This window comes from Scyliorhinus canicula, chromosome 13 (genome assembly GCF_902713615.1).
Source record: "Scyliorhinus canicula chromosome 13, sScyCan1.1, whole genome shotgun sequence".
Lineage (NCBI taxonomy): Eukaryota > Metazoa > Chordata > Chondrichthyes > Carcharhiniformes > Scyliorhinidae > Scyliorhinus > Scyliorhinus canicula.
In genome coordinates, this window is record NC_052158.1 from 134,632,537 (window position 1) to 134,655,492 (window position 22,956).

The window sequence follows — 22,956 nt, forward strand, 5'->3', positions numbered from 1 at the left end:
AGACTCCACACAGACAGTGACCCAGCCGGGAATCGAACCTGGGACCCTGGAGCTGTGAAGCATTTATGCTAACCACCATGCTACCCTGCTGCCTTGGGCATGTTTACACGGCGATTACGCTGGCCCATTTCAAGGGCCAATGTTCCTGCTCTTGATTGATGCCCATTCTACGTTGTTTGATGTCCATAGGATGCCGGCACCCATTTCTAGGGCAATCATTGAAAAATTCCTTCTGTACACACGGAATTCCTGAGGTGTTAGATACCGATATTGGAACACTTTTCGCAAGTGAAAAGTTCTCGGGATTCCTGAAGGCTAACGGAGTGGGGCACGTTCGAGCGGCCCCGTATCACCAGGCCTAAAAGGATTGGAGGAAAGGGCAGTACTAATGTTCAAACATGGAATCAAAAAGAGGACTTTACAGTCTCTGGACACAGTACTGAGCAGGTTCTTGTTCTGCTATAGGACCACTCTACACGCTGCAACTGGGGTAGCATCAGGTGAATTCCTCATGGGCCGGAGGCTTAGAACCCGTCTTAGTATGATTTTCCCTGTTATAGGCCCAAAAATACATCACAAGCAGGACATGAAAGGGCATTGTCCTATTCGACAAAAAACACCCAGCCTATTCATACCAGGTGATGCAATATATGATAGAAATTTTGCTGACAGCACCTGGTGGATCTCCAGGATATTTGTCCAGCAGACAGAACCGGTATCTTATCAACTGCAGGCACAAGGTCAAATCACGAAAAAGCACCTCCATCATATGCGTGCCAGATGGCCAGTTCTACATAATTTTCCTTGGGAGAGGAAAGCACCCATTAAACAAAATACGATGTCCGAAGAGGCTAATATATTACCCCAAAGAGGGTCAAGGCACCGAAATATGAGACATCATAGATACGGATTCCGACATGGAAATTCAGGAGTCGGAGGTCTCCGATGGGGAGCAAGTAGTGCAGCAGCCTCAGACAATAGTTCCACCACGACCCTCCAATCAGAAGCTGTGCTCACCATTCAGATATGCGCTGTCAGATCCAGTGTATGACACGCAACCAGTCGTGGGGAGAGTCTGACACCTTCCTACTCCACAGTTGTCAGAGGAATCTTCATACTTTAAGGGGAGGGATGTTATATCCCATACAAGGCTTATGGAGTGAGAGCAATCCCCATCCCCATGAGACCGTTGTATAGGAGCTCCACTAAGGAGGCGGGAGAACGAGATTGATCATGTTCATATAAAGTTGGCCAAGGATACAACCGAACACAGACCCAACTGGGATCTGATGTATATTGTAAATTCCTTCAAGTTACAATAGAAATTGTGTTTTGTTCAACTGTGTTTGGACTCCTTATGGTCTACCAAAACAGCTATCCTTTTCATTATGAACTATACAGCTAATTTCTGTGTCATCTGTAAATTTCCAATTATGCCTCCCACTTCAAATCTAAATCATTAAGCAATACAACCAACAAGGGCAACAACACTAAGCCTTGTGGAACACAATTGGAAACTGTTTTCTAGTTGCAAATAAATGCATTGACCATTGTCCTTTTGATATACCTTCAATTCATAGTGAGGCAGAGAGAGAAAGTGAACAGTAGGTTTTATTTGTCATGAACTTGCCGAGCCAGAGTCAGTAGTACAGAAAGAATGCCGCCCACAAGAGGCCAGCTGATATATGGCCCTGGTGTGGCAGAGCCAGAGGCGGAGCCATACCGGGGTTACAGTACCTGGAAGCAGTTCATAACACCACTTCCAGGTCATAGGTCACAAGTTACAGTATCATGCATGCATTATGGTGAATACATTCACCACACCATTGTTTCTCCTCACTGAGCCAATTTTAGATCCAACAAGTCACATTCCACTGGATCCTGTGATATCTCACTTTTCTGACCAGTCTACCATGTGGGATGTTGTCAAATATTTTACTGAAATCCGTGTAGACAACATCCACTGCACAACCATCATCAATCCTCCTTGATACTGCCTCAAAAATTCTATCTTCCCCTAACAAAATTATGCTGACTATCCCTGAGCCTTTGGCGATAGTTGACCCTGTCTCTCACAATTGTTTCCAATAATTTTCCCACCACCAATGTCAGGCAGACAGGACTTTCATTTTCTGGCCTAACCCTCTTTTTGAATAATGGTGCAGCATTCGCAGACCTCCAAACCTCTGGGACATAGGTGGAGGGGCAGGTAGTATTGAGGAGGTGGGGAGGCTGCAGAAAGATTTAGACAGTTTAGGAGAATGGTCCAAGAAGTGGCTGATGAAATTCAACGTGGGCAAGTGCGAGGTCTTGCACTTTGGAAAAAAGAATAGAGGCATGGACTATTTTCTAAACGGTGACAAAATTCATAATGCTAAAGTGCAAAGGGACTTGGGAGTCCTAGTCCAGGATTCTCTAAAGGTAAACTTGCAGGTTGAGTCCGTAATTAATAAAGCAAATGTAATGGTGTCATTTATCTCAAGAGGCTTGGAATATAAAAGCAGGGATGTACTTCTGAGGCTTTATAAAGCAATAGTTAGGCCCCATTTAGAATACTGTGAGCAATTTTGGGCCCCACACCTCAGGAAGGACATACTGGCACTGGAGTGGGTCCAGCGGAGATTCACACGGATGATCCCAGGAATGGTAGGCCTAACATACGATGAACGTCTGAGGATCGTGGGATTATATTCATTGGAGTTTAGGAGGTTGAGGGGAGATCTAATAGAAACTTACAACATAATGAATGGCTTGGATAGGATGGACGTAGGGAAGTTGTTTCCATTAGCAGGGGAGACTAGGACGCGGGGGCACAGCCTTAGAATAAAAGGGAGTCACTTTAGAACAGAGATGAGGAGAAATTTCTTCAGCCAGAGAGTGGTAGGTCTGTGGAATTCATTGCCACAGAGGGCGGTGGAGGCCGGGACATTGAGTGTCTTTAAGACAGAAATTGATAAATTCTTGATTTCTCGAGGAATTAAGGGCTATGGGGAGAGAGCGGGTAAATGGAGTTGAAATCAGCCATGATTGAATGGTGGAGTGGACTCGATGGGCCGAATGGCCTTACTTCCGCTCCTATGTCTTATGGTCTTATGGACATGGCCTGTACCTAATGAGGATTGCAAAATTATTTTCAGATCATCCTATTTCCTTCCTGGTGTCCTTCAACAGCCTGGCATACAATCCATCTGGCTCTTCAAGGATTGTCATGTTAGGGAGATATTAAGAACTTGAGTCCAGAAATGGGGTCCAAGATGTATCAGGCAGTCTAAGGCTTAAACAGTCTGAGGGAAGAGACTGTTTCAGCAGAATCAGAGGGATATGCCCACAGCCTGAGTTACCTTGTCCCATTCAGACTTAACCTTGTTAGTGGGTATTATATTCACAGGATGCCTTGGTTCTGCCAGGATTATCCACTCAAGATCCATTACCATTCAGGACAACCTTGTTAGACCAGCCATTATCCCTTCACAGAGTCTGATGACCTATTTGCCCGTCAATGGAAGGTTGGTTGCATATGAATGGCATAGCTCTGTTCTTTTGTAAAACAGGAGTGGCAAATCAGACAGCCCAAATAATGACAATGGATTTAAGTCTGGTTATCTCAGTGGAGAACCTTTGTTTGAGGGGGTGTGTGGAGCTTCGAGATAACGAGAGAGAAATGCTGCTTTGAACAGTTACATGAGAAGGCTGTGGAAATCGAGCAGAGAGGTCATGAAAGCTGTCACAGAGGCCGGCTTTGGAAAAGGGTTCTGAAAATTGTCCCTAACAGAAGAAAAATTGCTTTGTAAATGCAAGCATTGCCTTAGCCTGTCTGTATAATTGGCATGAGAGCTGCATGGTCATGTAAAGTGTTGTGTAATGGGAACTAGTATGTTAAGGGTGAGAAACAGCATGTAAAATGTTAGTGTTAGAGTGGAAGTAAAAGGTTAAATATTGTCTACTTTTCCATAATTGTAATAATGTTTGTTTATAAAATAACCAAGCCCTATTTCTTATATTATCAATCCTCGAACAAATCTTCTTAATTTCTTCTTAAGGGCAGCACGGTAGCATTGTGGATAGCACAATTGCTTCACAGCTTCAGGGTCCCAAGTTCGATTTCGACTTGGGTCGCTGTCTGTGTGGAGTCTGCACATCCTCCCCGTGTGTGCGTGGGTTTCCTCCGGGTGCTCCGGTTTCCTCCCACAGTCCAAAGATGTGCAGGTTGGGTGGTCCAGTCTCTTAGCTATTGTTGAGAGCTGACCAGGCGTCCATAACAGGATGCCAGTCCCTTTAGTACTTCCTCGCTCATTATGCTTATTGTATCTAATATTTCACACATCTCCTCTTCAACTAGAATGTCTGCATCATCCCTCTCCTTAGTGAAGGAAAAGACAAAGTGCTCATTGGGGACCATGCCCACATCTTCTGAATCAACCCACAAGTCACCAAATACATCTCTGAAACGCTTTACCTCTTCCTTTATTATTCGCTTGCTCTTAATGTATTGGTAAAACAGGTTAGGATTTTCTTTGATCTTACCTTATTTTACGTGCTCTCTCTCTGCTTTCCTAATTTCCTTTTTTTAGTTCCGCAAATCAGAGGAATCCGACAGTGCAGAAGAAGGCCATTCGGCCCATCGAGTCTGCACCCACTCACTGAAAGAGCGCATCACCCAGGCCCACTGCCCCGCAGCCCCCTCTAACCGTTGGATACTAAATGGCAATTTAGCATGTCCAATCCAATTAACTTGCACATCTCTGGATTGCGAAAGGAAACCGGTGCACCTGCAGGAAACCTACCCAGACACGGGGAGAACGTATAAACGCCATACAGACAGTCACCCAAGTTCGGAATCAAACCCTGGCGCTGTGAGACAGAAGTGTGCCATTGTGCTGCCTGTACTTTCTATACTCCCCTAGAATTTCCACACTATTATGCTTTTTGTGACTGTCAGAAGCTTTCTTTTCTGTTTTGTCTTACCCTATATGCTTCTGGATAATCAGGGGACTCTAGAAATGGCAGGACCTCCCTTTTCCATGTGCGGACATGTCTACACTCTGCCCATAGAGTTTGGCTTTTGAATGCCTCCTGCTGATTTGACATAATTTTCTCTTCTGGTAGCTCTATCCCTTGCAAGCTCATCTCTCAGCTTTGTAAAAGTTGTCTTAATTTTATCCAGGAAAACTGGGCCATTACCAGCAATGGCAGGCTACGTCCCTTAAATGAGCATTAATTGCCCATTAAATGCCTCAATTGGTGGTAAGGCGTGAAGGACGTCTATAGGGATCTCTACCCACCCCTGCCAGGGTAAATGCCCCGTGCCATGGGGGAAGTCATTAAATTCTCCCATAATTTTTTACAGAGTTCTGATCTGTTAGGGATTAAATAGGCCAAATTCAATGTGGTTTATAAGCCAACTTTCAATCCATATTGGTTCTTAGTTTTAAAAAAGGAATTTGGGATTTTTATCCCAAATTTCGTGATCTTTAAGGGTTCATCTCTTAATTTATGACATAGTGGGGTTGGAATGTCTGCGACACATGGAGAGAATTTGGTGGGTGGGAACATGTCATCATCATGAATTTGATCCACGGAATAGAACAAAAGGAACATTTTTTGGAAGAATGACTAACCCGACCTATTGATAAACAGCACCGTGCAGAATATGAGTAGAATAACTTCAGATACTTTTCCTTGGGTTTGCTGGGATATTTGGTGATATCCCAGGGTCATTTTAAAGGATCACTCTTTTATTCTTTTTTATTTTCCCAATTAAGGGGCAATTTATCATCATTTTTAAAATAATAATAATAATCTTTTTTGTCAGAAGTAGGCTTACATTAACACTGCAATGAAGTTACTGTGAAAAGCCCCTAGTCGCCACATTCCAGTGCCTGTTCGAGTACGCAGAGGGAAAATTCAGAATGTCCAATTCACCTAAAAAGCACGTCTTTCGGGACTTGTGGGAGGAAATCCCGGAGGAAACCCACGCAGACACAGGGAAAATGTGCAGACTCCGCACATGACAAGCCAGGAATCGAACCTGGGACCCTGGCGCTGTGAAGCAACAGTGCTAACCACTGTGCTACCATGCCGCCCTCAGCATGGACAATCCACCTACCATGCACATCCTTTTGGGTTGTGGGTGGTGAGTCCCAGGCAGACACGGGGAGAATGTGCAAACTCCACACTAAAGAGTGATGCGGGGTCGGGATCGAACCCAGGTCCTCAGCGCCATGCGGCAGCAGTGCTAACCACTGCTCCACCGTGGTAATGATATCTTAAACATTCCTAAAGCGTGCACCTCCAATAATCGGCCTGGCAGATTACTGCAGGCATTGAACATCCATAGTATGGCTATCCGACGTAAGTTTCCCTTTCACTGGCGTCCACCTGTCCTTCACTGAAAATTTACTGTGAACAATCATATAAATGCTTCACATATTTAATCTCATTTCTCTGCCCCTAAACAGTAAACGGGACGACGCCATCATAAAAAGTAGCAAGAGACACGAATTTGATAAGTCGGCATTAAAGAGTTCATACAAGAATTACTTTTTCCATTGTTTAATATCATAGTGACCTGAGTGAGGTCCCTCCATCTGTTTTCTCCCTCGCTGTTAAGACTGATATTCTCTAATCCGTCCTCGTAGTTCATCTCTTATATTTGGAATCATTCCAGTTATGACTCTCTTCTGTACACAATAGTCTTATATCATGTTAACCAGAAATGTATGCAGTATCCTCAATGGCCTCCTCAATACAATCTCAGCACCTTTACAATTCTACATTTCAGCATTTATATTTAGTTGCCTCCATGCAGTGGACTGGACTTTCCTGCATTCCATTGCCCAGAATTCGACGGCACCGCAATGGAAAATCCAAAGAAATTCAGACATTAAGATTTTCACCCCCATGCTCCCCCCTCCCCGCTGCGCTGTTTCTCACCCTTCAACCAGCATCATACCTGGTCACAAACGCCACTATGGACTCATCCAAATTTATTTCACAAAACCTTTGGAACTGATGGAAGGAACAGACTTCAATGTGAGATGGATTGGAATTCATGTGCTGGGCACACTATCACAGCCCACTCTTGTCGAATTCCCTCACTTTTTAGCACGTAAGGGTATGCGTCTGATAGCAGAAACTGTGGCGGAGTAGGTTTAAAGCTAACAAATATAGAAGTCTCCTGAGCTGGAAAAAGACAATATGCAGCAGCTGGATGGCTTCAGGCAACAGCAGGACACCCAAAGCTTAACAGGTGGTGGGGGGGGGGTTATGATCTAAACCAATAAACAGCTGCCTGGAGGAAATAGCAGACCTTTTTGCCAATAAAAAAGTAAATGGGAAGAATCGAACCCAGTGCAAGACAAATATGAAAGCAGAAATGCATTTGTAGTCAAGGATAGAAAATACCTTCCATTGTTGCTCGGGAAATTTGAAACTCATGGAAAGCAGAATCAGTCCAGTCACCACTGCAGGCCACAAACTCAGGGGAAAGTCCAACATGTTGATTGTTTGGTGAAAGCTGGAGTTGCATTTTCCTTACTCCTGGCCTGTGCAAGGCTCCCCAGCACTAGCATCTCCTGTAGCTAAACTTCAGTGACATTTTTGCTGAAATGTTAAAATTCCACTGAAAACCTAATATCAGGATTTGCCCCAACATCCCTTCCCCTCCTCCTCCCCTCACCCCTCCCCCATCACCACCCGTCCCCACCCATTCGCTCACTTGTTGAACAGAGTGCACGGCAGAACCAGACATAGCAAAATGCCTAAGTTTCAATGCCTTGGCTGTGCTGAGTTAAGTGATCTCAATAGGTGTTACAGCTCAGCTGTCGCCTCAGCATGTCAGTGATTGTGGGGGTCGAGGGGGATGTGGCATGAAGTGGAATTGCAGAAGGTTCCACTGCTGGTCACTTTTCAATTACCCCGACTTGACAATGTATATGCACATGTCAAGTAAGGATAAGACTCACCCAACTGGGACGCACCCCACCAACAAACTGACTTGTTATCCCTCATGCAAGAACTCTGGCCTCTTAGTTAGATCCCAAAGTGCTATTGATTATTGATGTTCATGAAGTAACATTCCAGTGCGAGTGATTGCCTACTGGAGAGGAGGGGTGTGATTGGAGGCAACTATCCAAAAAGACCTGATGTTGTAAGACTTCTTACTATCCTAAAAGAAACATTGGCATCAAAATGTCAGCATGTACTTGCGCAATCTCAGGCAATTAAGTGAGTTGAGCTCATTTACAGATTTTTAGTACCCAATTCATTTTTTCCAATTAAGGGGCAATTTAGCGTGGCCAATCAACCTACCCTGCACATCTTTGGGTTATGGGGGCGAAACCCACGCAAACACGGGGAGAATGTGCAAACTCCACACGGACAGTGACCCAGAGCTGGGATCGAACCTGGGACCCCAGCGCTGTGAGGCAGCAGTGCTAACCACTGCGCCACCATACTGCCCTGAACTCATTTACAGTTAATTCAAAGTCCTTAAAATGCTGGCTACATTTTCTGTGATTTTCCACACTGTGAACGATATATTCTTGCCAAATGGAATGTTCCTAAGCACATCATTTAACATTACTGGTGTGTGGTTTTCCTAAGCCAGTCTACTTTATTCCGACCTAGCTAGCCTTGCAATTGAAATGAAATGAATTCATGTGCTCTGCAACAAAACCATCCATCTCTCAGAAAAAAATAATTCACAGTGCCTGTGTGTGGTCCCTGAAAGGTCAAGGGAAAGCCAAGATGGAACAGCTAATCCTAGTCAAACTGGACAGGGTTGTCAAACCCCTAACCTATATATGGCTGTCCTTACTTGATCAGTGGTGATCAAGACAATTCAGGTGTCAGACATTGAGATAATGATCCTGAAAAAATAGCACCATTTTTTGGAAATCCTCCAGAAGCACTCTCACTGCTGTTGCCTGACATGTGGCCATGTGGCTCTCCAAGAAGCATTGTTTCAGGGCTGGGCAGTTTTGGAGAAAGGGTTCATGGTCAACCATGGTCTTTGCTCAGTAACTGGCAATGATCCATAAGCAGACTCTGGTCACATATCAGATGGCCTCATGGGTGGGATTCTCCGTTTCTGCGGCTATGTGTCGGCTCAAACAGAGAATCCGCGGGAAGTTCTTGTCAGGAAAATCGGCGCAAACACCTCACCGATTCTGGTACCGGTGAGGGGCTAGCACCAGCGCCGCGTCAAACACCTGCGGGTCGCGCCGCAAGTGGCCGGAGAATGGCCACGTCCTGCACCGGTCACGCCATACAACATGGTGCCGGCTATGCACGTAACCTGACCCGCAAACAGCGACCTCACAGCCCACGCCCGACCACTCCCCACCAATTCCCCTCAACCCTAGCATGCGACCCCCTCCCCCCGCCCCCTCGTGACACGGATCTTGGCTGATCCAGTCCACAGCTGGAACGCCGGCTCAGACCACACACGCTGTCAGGAACTCTGCCCGTCAGGGGCGAAGCATCATGGGTGGGCCAGCCGATGAGGTGCCAACGGCCTTGCGACTGCGTGCGGCGCACACACTGATGACACCAGTTTGGAGGGGGCGGAGAATCGCAAACCGGCCTCAAACCAGTGCCACCCAATTCCGGCATTGGAATTGATTTTCCGTCCGATCGGTGATTACAATTTTGGCATCGAGAAACGGAGAATCCCGCCCATGTGTCCCTCCTCTCAAAACACCACCACTGCTCCACTCCCGCACCCCTAACCCCAGACATTTTTATTAGACAGTTTTGGGCTTCACCATGACATTGTGCAAAGGAATATGAAAGAGACAGATCCTGAGAAAATTCCCTCTGCAAAATGTCAAATCTCATAATGCTCCATATAAATGTCCATCTGTCTTCATATTTCCACCAAGAATGTTCCTCAATATACCTGGTTTATTTTGTTTCCTTCATAACACAGCTCATATTAGTTGCATTCCGCTTTGAAAAAATCCCAGAAGAGACAATCACATCTCTAGTATTGCAGTTTTAAGTTAACCCGTGATCCATTCCATGATTCTGTGCTTTTTCTTACCCTGCAGTTTTCAAATAACCTGGCATCAGCAGCATAGTCATCGTAATTAATGAGGCACTGTAATTCAGGGCAGTTTAATACAGTTGAAATTTCCCACTGAAAACTACCTAAAATAAGCTGCAACACCACAGTTCCTACCAGTTAGTAGCGGCTGGCCACTCGAAGTGATCATCAATCTCTAAGCAGCAGTCACAAAATATGGAATGGATCAATACCAATCTAGTGAATACATTTTAAATCTTTTAAAGTCAGAATTCAGGCAATTAGAGTGATGCACAGGTTTTACGTTGAACAGACACACCTTCGATCGTAAATTTGTGAGACGGGAAATGATCAGTAAGCCGCATAAGTCTGCAGTTCTGCAACTGTCCTGGAGGAACTGGCAAATTACGATGTAAAGGAGAACAAGGTTCACTCAAGGCCACCGTCTCATCCCTATTTTTGATTTCATAATGACTATTGATTGCAGATATTTGCCAGCAGAAAGACTATTTGATATTGATTTCGCAGATGGAACAAAAATGTTACAAACGCTTAAACCATTACACAAAGCTTTACAGATAATTTCCTGGTATCTATTTCAAATAAAAAATAATATTATTTCAGCTGCTTTAGTTCTGGACAAGTCATTCTGCAAACATGTGTCAGCCCATCTGTGTACCTGGCTCTTAGTCAGTAACAAACTGTACTTAAGTCTCGTCAATTTGTGGCCCATTCAAACAGCCTCTTCTTAAATAAAGGGACCCAATAGTATTGAAATAAATTTGCAAAACATAATCAAATAACGTGCGTATTTCCCGGATTTTTCCGAGAGATTTCGCCCCAGCCAAGTATTCCTTCCAGATTTGTTGTCTCCAATGACATTCTGCTTTTTTGAAACATTTCCTGAAATGTATATGTTTATTACTCTCTCTGCATAAACTGTTGAATACTTCACTGTAATTGAGCAATGTGCAAGCAGGGCAATTCATTTAGGGCGATGGGGAAAGAATAGTAGACTGGGATTAATTAGATGCTACAGCTCTTTCAAAGAACTATCACAGGCGAGATGGGCAAGCTGTCGAATTGTGTATTTTCTTCCTCATTTCACATATATAGGGCTTGACACCAAACCAAGTAGGTAAACGTGTATTTAGAGGTTGCTACATGCTTTACAATCCTTATTACCTTTTTAGACCATTGTAATGTAGTAGTCATGTACTTTGCCCTTCCATTTGTCTTAATCTGCCCTTGAAAGCAAGTTTCAGTGGGATATTGGACACTATTGTAAAACAAACAAAAGCAATGTATTGAAACTTAAGAACAACATATATTTCTTGTAGTCCAACATTAATTCAGAATGTCTGAGCATCCATAGCCGAGGCATGTCATTTTAAAGGATAAGTGTATTTTAAAAATGTATTTATTCAAGCAATGTGTGCGTTGCCAGCAAGGGAAGCATTTACAGCCCATCCCTTATTGCCTGTGAGAAGGTGGTGGTGTGCTGCTTTCTGGAAAGGCTGCAGTGTGTGAGGTACAGTGCTGTTCGGGAACGAGTCTCAGGATTTTGACCCTATGACAATGAATGAATGGCAATGTGGTTCCAAGACAAGGTGGTGTGTGACTTGGAGGTGGTGGTGTTCCCATGACCTTGCTGTTGTAGAGGTCAAATGGCATTAAGAGGCTGTTGAAGAAGCCTTGGTGAGTTGCTGCAAATCACTTTGTAAAACCCTGCAACACCTTGGATTTTATATCGCACTTTTAACATGAAACATCCCACAGCACTTCACCAGGGCGTTATAAAATAAAATTTGTGAAAGGTGGAAGGCAAGGTAGAGACGTGGAGAGATTTGGGGACGGAATCCCACAACTCAGGGCCTATACAGCTGAAGGCACGGCCGCCGATTGTGGACCAATTCAAATCAGCAATGCTCAAGAGTGGAATTAGAGGGCACATGATGTGGAGATGCCGGCGTTGGACTGGGGTGAGCACAGTAAGAAGTCTCACAACACCAGGTTAAAGTCCAGCAGGTTTGTTTCAAACACGAGCTTTTGGAGCACTGCTCCTTCTCAGGTGAAGGTTCAATGAGTCTCCTGTAGCAATGCTGCAGGAAACTCACTTGAGGGTGAAGGAACACGTGAGACTCAAAAAGGGCTGGGTTAGTCAAGTGTTTCACTCTGGATTTGAAGGAAGGGTTCGAGGGGTAGTGGTAATGGTCAGCAAAAGAATGCGCTTCCAGATGGAGAAGGTGGTGGCAGATCAGGGGGGTAAATGTGTGATTGTGACAGGGGCGCTGGAGGGGAGGTTAGTGGCGCTGTTAAGTGTATATGGCCCCGATTGGGATGATGTGGGATTCGCGAAGAAGTTGTTTGGGGCCATCCTCGACTTGGACACACACGTACTGATAGTGGGGGGGGGGGGGAACTGGAACTTGGTGCAGGAGCCAAGGTTGGACAGGTCACGGCCGCGCTCGCTGGTCCCATTGGGGGGGGGGGGGGGCGCGAAGGCGTGGCTGGGCTAATGGTGGAAATGGGAGGGTGGACCCTTGGAGGTTTCTGCACCCAAGGGAGCGGGGGGACTCGCTTTTCTCAGCAGTCCATGAGGTATACTCACCGATCAACTTCTTTGTAGTGGGGAAAGCTTTGCTGGCTGGGGTTAAGGGGTCGGAATGCTCGGCAATTGCAGTGTCAGATCACGCTCCGCATTGGGTGGATATAGTACTGGAGAAGGGGGTAGCGCAGAGGCTGAGGTGGATGCTGGATGTGGGACTTTTGGGGAACCAAGTGTTCTGTGACAAAATTGAAAAGGTAATTAAGGAATATGTATGTTTCAACTGTGCGGGTGAGGTGTTGAAGGCGGTTGTCTGGGAGGCTCTAAAGGCGGTGGTGAGGGGTGAGGTAATTTTGTTTAAGGCCAGGGTGGACAAAGGGGAGAGGTTGAAGCAGCAGAGGGTAATTGATGAGATGTTGGAGGGAGATAAGAGTTATGCAGAGGATGGGGACCCAGCAAAGCCGGAAAAGAGGAAGGAACTTTGAGGCTTTGACCGACTATCTACCAGGTCTGCCAGCTGAGACGAGCAAGGGGTGCAGTTTACGAACATGGAGATAAGGCAGGTATGTTAGGTCAGCTCTGAAGGGAAGCAGCGGCAAGGGAAATTGTGCAGGTGAGGGATAGGGCAGGGAGGTTGGTGATGGCTCCGGATCTGATTAACAAGGTTTTTGAGGAATTCTATGAGAGGTTGTACAGGTCAGAACCACCTGGGTGAGACCGGGAGATGCAGGAATTTCTAAATGGGTTGGAGTACCCGAGGTTAGGGAAGGGGGACAGGGCTACATTAGAAGGAGCGATAGTAGAGCAGGAGATATAGGATACGATTAGGAGGTTGCAGTCGGGGAAGGTGGCAGGGCCGGATGGGTTTCCGGTGGAATATTATAAAAAATTCAAGGATAAGCTGGCACCCCTGATGGTGGGGATGTTTGAAGAGGCGGTAGGGAAGGGGGTGTTGCCACAAACCTTGGGGCAGGCATCGATTTCCCTGTTGCTAAAAAAAAGGATCCGACGGAGTGTGGGTCGTATAGGCCCATATCACTTCTGAATTTGGAAACAAAAATATTGGCGAAGGTACTGGCGGGTAGGCTGGAGGAGTGCCTCCCGAAGGTGATAGGTGAGGATAAGACGGGGTTCGTGAGAGGGAGGCAGCTTTTTTCAAACATTAGAAGGGTATTGAGCTTCGTTACGGCACCGGCGGAGGGGAAGGAAACAGACGTGGTTGTGGCATTGGACGCTGGGAAGGCGTTCGACCAGGTAGAATGGGGGTACTTGATGGCAGTTCTGGAGCGGTTTGGGATTGGACCAAGATTTGTGAACTGGATAAAGCTATTATACAAGGAACCCAGCGCGCGTGTCCGCACAAACAACATCAGCTTGAGATACTTTTCTGTCCACCATGGGACCAGGGCTATTTGCACTCACGATTGAGCCGTTCGCCATCGCGTTAAGAAGTTTGGGGTATGGAAAGGAATAGTGCAGGGGGTATAAAGCATAGGGTGTCCTTATTTGCTGATGACTTGCTGTTATACGTGTCGGATCCAAGTGTGTTGATAGGGGAAATATTTGAGCTGTTTCGAGTGTTTGGGTCTTTCTCGGGGTACAAACTAAATCTAGACAAGAGTATTTTGTGGTGTCTCGGCCGGGGTTGGGGGCAGGGGTGTGGGGTCTGTCATTCTGTAGGGCAGGGGCTCACTTTAGGTCTCTTGGGGTACAGGTTGCCCGGGAGGTGGGGCGGGGGGGACTTCACAGATACAACATCACTAGTTTGGTGGGGAGAGTGAAAGCTGATCTGGCAGGGTGGGATGGTCTGCCTCTGTCACTGGCGGGTCGGGTACAGGCGGTTAAAATGAACGTGTTGCCGCGATTTCTGTTTATTTTTCAATGCCTGCCGATTTTCCTGCCAAAGGCTTTTTTCAGAGAGGTTGAGGGAAGGATTACCTCGTTCATATAGGGAGGGAAGGTGGCCAGGGTTAGAAAGGTGCTGCGACAGAGGGGAAGGCAGGCAGGGGGTTTGGGTGTTCCGAACCTAATGTATTATTACTGGGTGGCGAATGTGGAGAAGGTGCGGAGCTGGGTCAGAGGGGTTGATTCCCAGTGGGTCAGAATGGAGGAGAGTTTGTGCAGGGGGCCGAGACTGAAGGCACTAGCAACAGCTTCGCTCCCGAAAGCCCCGGGGAAGTACTCAGAGAGTCCGGTAATAATAGCTTCATTGAGAATTTGGAGGCAGTTTCGTCAACACTTCAGGTTGGGGGCAGGGTTAAGGGAAATGCAGATTCGGGGGAACCACAGATTTGGGCCAGGGAGGTGAGATGGAAATTTTCGGAGATTGGTGAAGGGGATTAAGACACTGAATGATTTGCTTCCTCGGGGTCAGTTTGCAGGATTGAAGGAGCTGGAAGCGAAGTGTGGGCTGGAGCAGGGGGAAATGTTTAGATACATGCAGGTTCGAGATTTTGCCAGAAAGGAGATACAGAACTTCCCGGAGGAGCCGGCCTCCACATTGCTGGAGGAGGTGCTGGCAACAGGGGGACTGGAGAAGGGGGTAGTGTCAGCGGTGTACGGAGCTATTTTGGAAGAGGAAAAGACACCACTGGAAGGGATCAAAGCAAAGTGGGAGGAAGAGTTGGGAGAGGATATGGAGGAGGGGTCTGGTGTGAGGTGCTCCGGAGAGTGAACGCCTCCACCTCGTGAGCGAGGTTGGGGCTGTTACAGCTGAAGGTGGTATATAGAGCACACCTCACGAGGGCGAGGATGAGATGATTCTTTGAAGGAGTAGAAGATGTGTGTGAATGTTGTGGGGGGCGGGGCCCGCTAATCACGTTCATATGTTTTGATCCTGTCCAAAGCTGGAGGATTACTGGAAGGAGGTTTTTAGGGTAATTTCTAAAGTGGTGCACGTGAAACTGGACCCGGGCCCTCGGGAGGCTATTTTCGGGGTGTCGGACCAGCCGGGGTTGGAAACGGGTGCAGAGGCAGATGTCGTAGCCTTCGCCTCGTTGATCGCCCAAAGGTGGATCCTGGTGGGTTGGAGAGTAACCTCTCCACCCTGTGCCTTCACATGGCGGGAGGACCTGTTGGAATTCATGACTTTTGAGAAGGTTAAGTTTGAACTGAGGGGAAGGATGGAGGGGTTCTACAATTCATGGGCATTATTCATTATGCACTTTCAAGAACTGGATAACATCAAACGTTAGTTTGGGAGGGTAGGTGGGAGGGTTGGGGGGAGGGGGGCGGTGTGTGTTAATGGTGACTATGGGTGATTCCTGATTCCTTTTTGTCATTTGTTTATGTAAACATGTGGGTGAATGTTTTGGGTTTGGTGGGAGGATGGGATCGTTGTTATTGATATGGGGATTGACATATTTGTTACTGATTATTGTTTATTGTTGGTAGGTGTAAATTTGGGAGAAAATGTGTAAAAAGAAGGAGAATAAATAAATATTTTTTTTAAATTCTAAAGGTTTCTCCACCACTGTGGTTAAATTGATTGGCCTGTAGTTGTTGGCATTATCCTTACATGTTGCTTTTGGACCAACGGTATAATAATCTTCCATCCTCTGACACCAACCTTGTATCTATTTCTTGCTGGAGATGATCATTGCCTGACACTTGTGTGGAACCAATGTTACCTGCCTCTTATCAGCCCTGGCCGGGATGTTGTCTGAATCTTGCTGTATGCAGGAATGGACTGCTTTAGTGTTTGAGGAGTTGAGATTGGTATTGAACACTGTGCAGTCATCAGCCTCACTGCTGATCTTATAATTGATGGAATGTCATTGATGAAGCAGCTGAAGATGTTTAACCCTGAGGAGGTACTGCAGCAACGTCCTGGGGCTGAGAAGGTTAAAAATCAACAATAATCCCCCTTCCTTTATATTCCTTTATCTCAGTATGACTACAACCAGTGGAAAGTTTTCCAGCTGGTTCTCATTAATGCCTCCGTCCCGTCAAGGGCAGTCACTCTCACCTCACCTCCGGAATTCAGTTTTTTTTGTCCATGCTTGAGCCAAAGCTTTAATGGGGTCTGGAGTTTGGTGGTCTTGATTGGACTCTGACTGAATATCAGTCAGCAGCTTTATTTGATAGTTTATTGGCATTGTCAGCAGCACCTTCCATCACCTTGCTGATAATTGAGAAAAGACTGAAGGTGCGGTCTGGATTGGATTTGGCCTATTGTGTGGAAATTGCAACATTTTCCTGAAAAATGGCAAGTATATATGAGAAGCATGAATGGTGTATCCCAAGATGCTTTAATATTATAGTTTGGATCATGGAAAAACAATTCAGTGTGCTGAACCTTTTCATTTACAAGCCTCTTGTGTGGGCATCCTCCTGCACTGGACCTGGCAGTGACCTTTTGGCCTTCTCACACACTCATGATGATAACATCAAGTCAATAGCCTAATTGAATGTCTAATGATGACCTTAAAATTATTGCTGAAGGTCATAAAACCCACATAGTTCACTGTTGTTGTTTAGGGAAGGAAATATGCCACTTACTTGGTCCTGCCTACATGTGACTCCAGACACACTGCAATGTGGTTGACTCTGAAATGGCCGGCCAATGGAAGGGCAATTAGGGATGGGCAGTAAATGCTGGCCCAGCCAGCGATGCCCACATCCCATGAACTCATTATTTACAAAGTCAACTGATGTCGCCATGTCCTAAGATACAGAGATTCATTCACATTGTGATATTCATCCATCTTTTTTTTCTTTTCGTTCTTGGGATGTGGGCGTCGCTGGCTGGATCAGCATTTGTTGCCCATCCCTTATTGTCCTTGAACTGAGTGGCTTGTTGAGCCACTTCAGAGGGGGCAGTTAAGAGTCAACCGCATCGCTGTGTGGGTCTGGAGTCGCATGTAGGCCAGACCGGGTAAGGATGATAGATTTCCTTCCCTGAAGTACGTCCGTGAACCAGATGGGTTTTTACGACAAACGGAATTGGTTTTATGGTCATCTATGGTCATGTGGACTTTTAATCCCAGATTTTTATTGAATTTACATTTCGCCATCTGCCATGGTGGGATTCGAACCCGGGATCCTGCACTTGCCGTGTCCACTCTTAGGAATGCTTGGGGAATCAGCCTGATCTAAGAGACATTGGGTTTTCACTGACAGCTGCACTGACAATACAGGGTGTATGGATCTTCCGCTGCATTGCCAGCTGATCAGGATCCATGTACCAAAACACACAACAGTAACATTACATGGACAAGCCTTCAGACTTTGATAGTTTTGAAGCCGCCTGGAAGCTGTCAGATATCTTTATGTTGCATTATGTAATTCCACTGCATAATAACATCACAAAGAGGAACAGTATGCTGAGGGCAGCACTCCCCATTCTTTTCCTATGATTTGCCGTCTCCATTACAACTAGATCATTACATGTGTATGGACTAAATGAGAGGGTAAGCAAAATCAGCTGAATGACCTTTTCGCATTCCTACCTTCTTATGTTCTTACTTAGCCTCTGAGAAAATCACTTCCAGCTCAGCCTATTTGTACAGACTTAGCAGCTCTGCACAAAAGTTTCCACTGCCACATACTCGCCAGCTATCCGGGATTTTGCAAGAAGAATGCAGCTCAAAATATTGTGAAGCAATAAAAAAAAACAGCTGCAATTGAAAACCAGCCAATATAATTTAAACATAGAACGTCTGACATCCCCTCAAGCTGTGCTGCTATTAGCTCTTGCCTCTCCTTATCTCTGTAACCTCCTCCAGTCCCACAGCCTGCTGAGAATTCTGGTTCCTCTGGACAACCCCCAATGCCCCCCACCCACCTCTCCACACATCCCCCCCCCCCACCCCCTCCCATCCCATTTACTTCCATCATTTGTGGCCTTGCCATTAGCCCCCTGGGATCTGAGCTATGGCATTCTCTTCTTCCCACCTCTCTCTCCTGGTTAAAATGTTACCTCTCTGACCAAGTTTAATCGTCACCTCAGTGAAAAATCTCCCTTGGCTCAAATGTCCATTTTGGTCAGATTAGACTCCAATGAAGTGCCCAATCGGAACACCCCTCTGTGTCAAAGCACAACATAAATACATCCGTAAGTGTCGGAATTATATAACAGGCCAAGCAGCATCTTTGCAGAGAAAAACAGAGAGCATGTTTTAGGTCTGTAACCTTTCATTAGAACCTCCTTTGGCACTGACAAAACATATCCGGATAAATGTCTGAAACTCGTGTTTTTTATTTTTTTATAATCTTTATTGTCACAAGTAGGCTTACATTAACACTGCAATGAAGTTACTGTGAAAAGCCTAGTCGCCATATTCCGCCGCCTGTTCGTGTACACAGAGGGAGAATTCAGAATGTCTAAATTACCTAACAGCACATCTTTCGGAATTTGTGGGAGGAAACCCAGACAGACACAGGGAAAACTCCACACAGACAGTGACCCAAGCCAGGAATCGAACCTGAGACCCTGGAGCTGTGAAGCAATAGTGCTACCCACTGTGCCACCATGCTGCCCTAGCCAGTACAACCAGTGCGAGATTCTCTGTCCCTATATTATTTCTCACCAATCAATTATCATAGACATGCCATGATCACAGAATCATAGAATCCTTACAGAGCAGTAGTAGACTATTCGGCCCATTGAATCTGCACCAACCCTTTGAAAGAACACTCCACCCAAGCCCACTCCCCCACCCTATTCCCAATAACTTCTCACCCTAACCTACACATCTTTGGACACTAAGGGGCAAGTTAGCATGGCCAATCCACTTACCTGCACATTTTTAGACTGTGGGATGAAACCGGAGCACCCGGAGGAAACCCACGCAGACACGGGGAAAACGTGCAAACTCCACACAGATAGTCACCCAAGGTCGGAATCGAACCCGGGTCCCTGGCTTTGTAAGGAAGCAGTGCTAACCACTGTGCCACCATGCCGCCCCGGATCATTTGTATCATTACAGCTGTGGGGAGCTGACAGGTGATCCTGAAATAAATGCTGCAACCATTTCCTCCCCCCCCCCAGCAAGGTGAATGATCAACTGGCATGCACCAAAATTATTTAAATGTGGCTCACCGCCCCCCCAGCAGACAGGTAGGCCAGGGTGCAAAGTCTGCCCTGCCATCAATGAAAAGCTAAGTAGTATCAGCTTATCAGCCAAGTGTGGCATCACTATCAAGCTGGCAAATGTCTTTAATCAGCATTCATATTTACACATTTACAAGTGGAAGTCATTGACTGGCAATCAGGACCAAGAACCTTGACCGATTTCTGTCTTTTCATCTCACAATACAGATACCAATCACAGCATTCCAACCATTAATATAGCTGAGATCAGTTCAAGAAACCAAATCTGGCGCCTTTGGGCACATGGCTCACTGTATTGATCTCTTGGCTCACAGGAGAGAAGGGAACATTTGTGTACCATTTACAAGGAGAGCTGTAGAGTCCGCTGCCTGAAGAGTAATCACTATTATTTGCAAAACCTTCTCTTCAATCATGGCTGATATTTTCTCATCCCCATTCTCCTGCCTTCTCCCCATAACCCCTGATACCCTTATTAATCAAGAACCTATCTATCTCCGTCTGAAAGACACTCAGTGATTTGGCCTCCACAGCCTTCTGCGGCAAAGACTTCCACAGATTCACCACCCTCTGGCTGAAGAAATTCCTCCTCATCTCTGATTTAAAGGATCGTCCCTTCAATCTGAGATTGTGTCCTCTGCTTCTAGTTTTTCCTAGAAGTGGAAACATCTTCTCCACGTCCACTCTATCCAGGCCTCGCCGTATCCTGTAAGTTTCAATAAGATCACCCCCTCATTCTTCTAAACTCCAACGGGTACAGACCCAGAGTCCTCAGCCGTTCCTCATATGACATGGTTGCTGCTCTGTACCTGCCGAGAAGTCAGTGTTGTCCCCGAACATGTGCTCCTTGGTGTTGCAGGGTTGCGGCAGAGGGGCGAGGGACACCGGACGGTCCGAGGGGTTGTGGTGAGAGGTAACCCTGCAAGTCACAAGACAAGATGCATGGTGAGATGGCAGGTAGGCGTGGTGTGGCGGGCGGAGTGACTCACGTGCCATTGGGAGATCGCAACGCATCGGGGGCTCGCTTGGTTATCCCATGCCAATCTCCATCTACGTGACTGCCCGTTCTCCCAGCCCGCCGACCAGGTCCATCACATTTTGCTCCAAGACGATGAGGTGCCGCAGGTCCAGCGTGCGCCCAGCAGTTGTGGCCCAGCCTTCTCCTGGGGGACACTTGGACACAGGCAACACAGGGGGTCCACAGCCGGTGGCCTGTTGGTGCAGGGCACTCAGCCATGGCGGGCAGTATGGGTCTTGGCATGTGGTGCAGGGTGAGGTACACACAGACTGCCAGTGGGTTGAGTTTTATCGCCCTCTAGGAAGGGGAGTGGGTTATAGGAGTATGGGATGGAGTGGTGCCAGGTGTACAGAGCTGGTGACTCACCCAGGCCGCCCTGAGGAGGTTGTGCAGCTTTGTTCTGCACTGCTGGCCGATCCCCTCGCGTTGGGGCCCACAGCGCTCGTGAGAAGAAGGCTGCCACCTGCTGGCTTCAACCGGGCCTGGGTGCAGGTGGCAACCTCCTTCCCACCTCAGGGAACAGGATCTCCTCCAGAAATATCTCTAGCTCTGCGTCAACGAATCTCGGGGCCGCTCTCCTGGGTGGCATCTTGACTGGAATGCGAGTGTGTGGGGAGTGGAGTGCTTATATGTAGTTGTGGCTTGTCAGGCTCTCCAATACCAATCCCGACCCCAGAAAACCCAATGCAGGCGTGCACTGGAATTACACTATTTACACGTGGCTTGACTGCTGGTCCATTTGCTCCGGCAGTCACATCCTTATCGGGACCAATGGAACACCCGCCATTCAGTCCTGTTATCAGCACTTAGTCTCTCAGAAATCAGCTCTGTGTTTTTACTAGTTTGCCCTTCCCTGCTGACTCTGTTTTCTTGTGTCCGATGGTACAAAACCTACTTTGTTCAAATCCCAGGCCCCATTGCATTTCAGCACATTGTTTGCTGTAGCAGCCACGATGAGTTTTCTCCTGTGCGTCGCAGTGTTTAAACCACGTCATTTGTTCACCCTGATCTGAGGCTAGTGAAAGACATCACGTCACGTTGGCTGGGAGATAATGTCAGTTCAGGTACCTGGTCACCACAAAGAAAGCATCTAACTCTCAGAACAGATGGTCCAACTGGTTGGAGCTCGCAAGAGATGGGAATTAAGCCAAAAACAATAATTGGCTTCAGTCACAGTGCCAGACTTATGGCAGGCGCATGATGAAAATGGTAACCAAGAGTTTCCTTGCTATTCCACAGAATTAAGGGAAAGCCTGGTGTTATGCTGTATCATGTCAGAAGACCCCAAGTTTGTTCTGCAGTCAACACGGTGAGTTAAGTGATTATGGGCAGAATTCTCCACCACTCGTCACCGGATGCATGGTTCCCGATACGGTTGAGAATCGGGCGTCAGGGGGGAAAAAACGGGATTGGCACCCATGTTCCAGTTCCCCGCTGGCAGCAGGATCAAGGTTCATGCCCATCCACCAGTGGAGTATCAAAGTGAGTCATTAAGCTTAGCGGGGCAGGCACCATCTTCTCTGGGCCTGCATGGTTCTCTGGTCCTCTTGGCCGGGAATCATGTGGGTGGGATTTACTCATGGTATTTCCCAGCCTGGCCCTGACATGGTAGATCTCGTGGTGGGCCAAGGGGGAACCATCTTCCGTCATGGTTCAGTAATTCGGAAGTGCTCTGACCATGACATTTACAAACGTCAACCACTTCAAAGAGAGTTAAGCGCTGTCAATTTCCAGCTGAGCACTTCAAAATCACTCAAGTGTGATAGGAATGCACTTAACTCTCCCAGCTGTGTATGTGTGTGGAAGCTGTCAATCACAGCCCACTAAGGGAAATAATGTAAATAAAAGGAAATTACTGCAAGTGCTGGCATCTGAAACAAAAACAGAAAATGCGGGGCAATCGCAGAAGGTCTGACAGCATCGGTGGAGAGAGAAGGGAGCTAACATTTCGAGTCTAAATGACTCTGGGAATGAATGAGTGGCTTGCAGCTCAAGAATCTGAGGGATTTAAACACAGGTCACTGCTTTCTCTTTCCAGGATTGATACGTGGTGCTTCCTCTGTCTGAGCCAGAAGGTGTATGTCCAGGTAAGTGTTACAATAGTAATTGAGTGGATGATCCATCTCCATTTCCTGCAGAGGTCCCCAGCATGTCAGATGTCAGTCTTCAGCCAATACAATTCACTCCACATGATATCAAGAAATGGCTGAAGCCAATGAATACTGCAAAGGCTATGGGCCCTGACAATATTCCAGCAATAGTACTGAAGGCCTGATCTCCAGAATGTGTTCAGTAATGGGTTAAGAAACATT

The 22,956-nt window shown here is 46.7% G+C and overlaps 1 long non-coding RNA gene across 2 annotated transcripts in view; it reads left to right on the plus strand.

Moving 5' to 3' along the window:
* The window catches only part of LOC119976193, a 48,584-nt gene extending 25,852 nt beyond the window's left edge, over nt 1-22,732 (plus strand). Inside the window, exons 4-5 of one of the 2 annotated variants that reach the window (XR_005462881.1) lie at nt 21,884-21,953; nt 22,683-22,732. This is a non-coding gene — a long non-coding RNA (uncharacterized LOC119976193). Of the gene's footprint in view, nt 1-10,340; nt 10,476-21,883; nt 21,954-22,682 lie in introns of those variants that run through there. The other variant, XR_005462882.1, reaches the window with a different exon arrangement.
* The last annotated feature ends 224 nt before the right edge of the window (nt 22,733-22,956 follow it).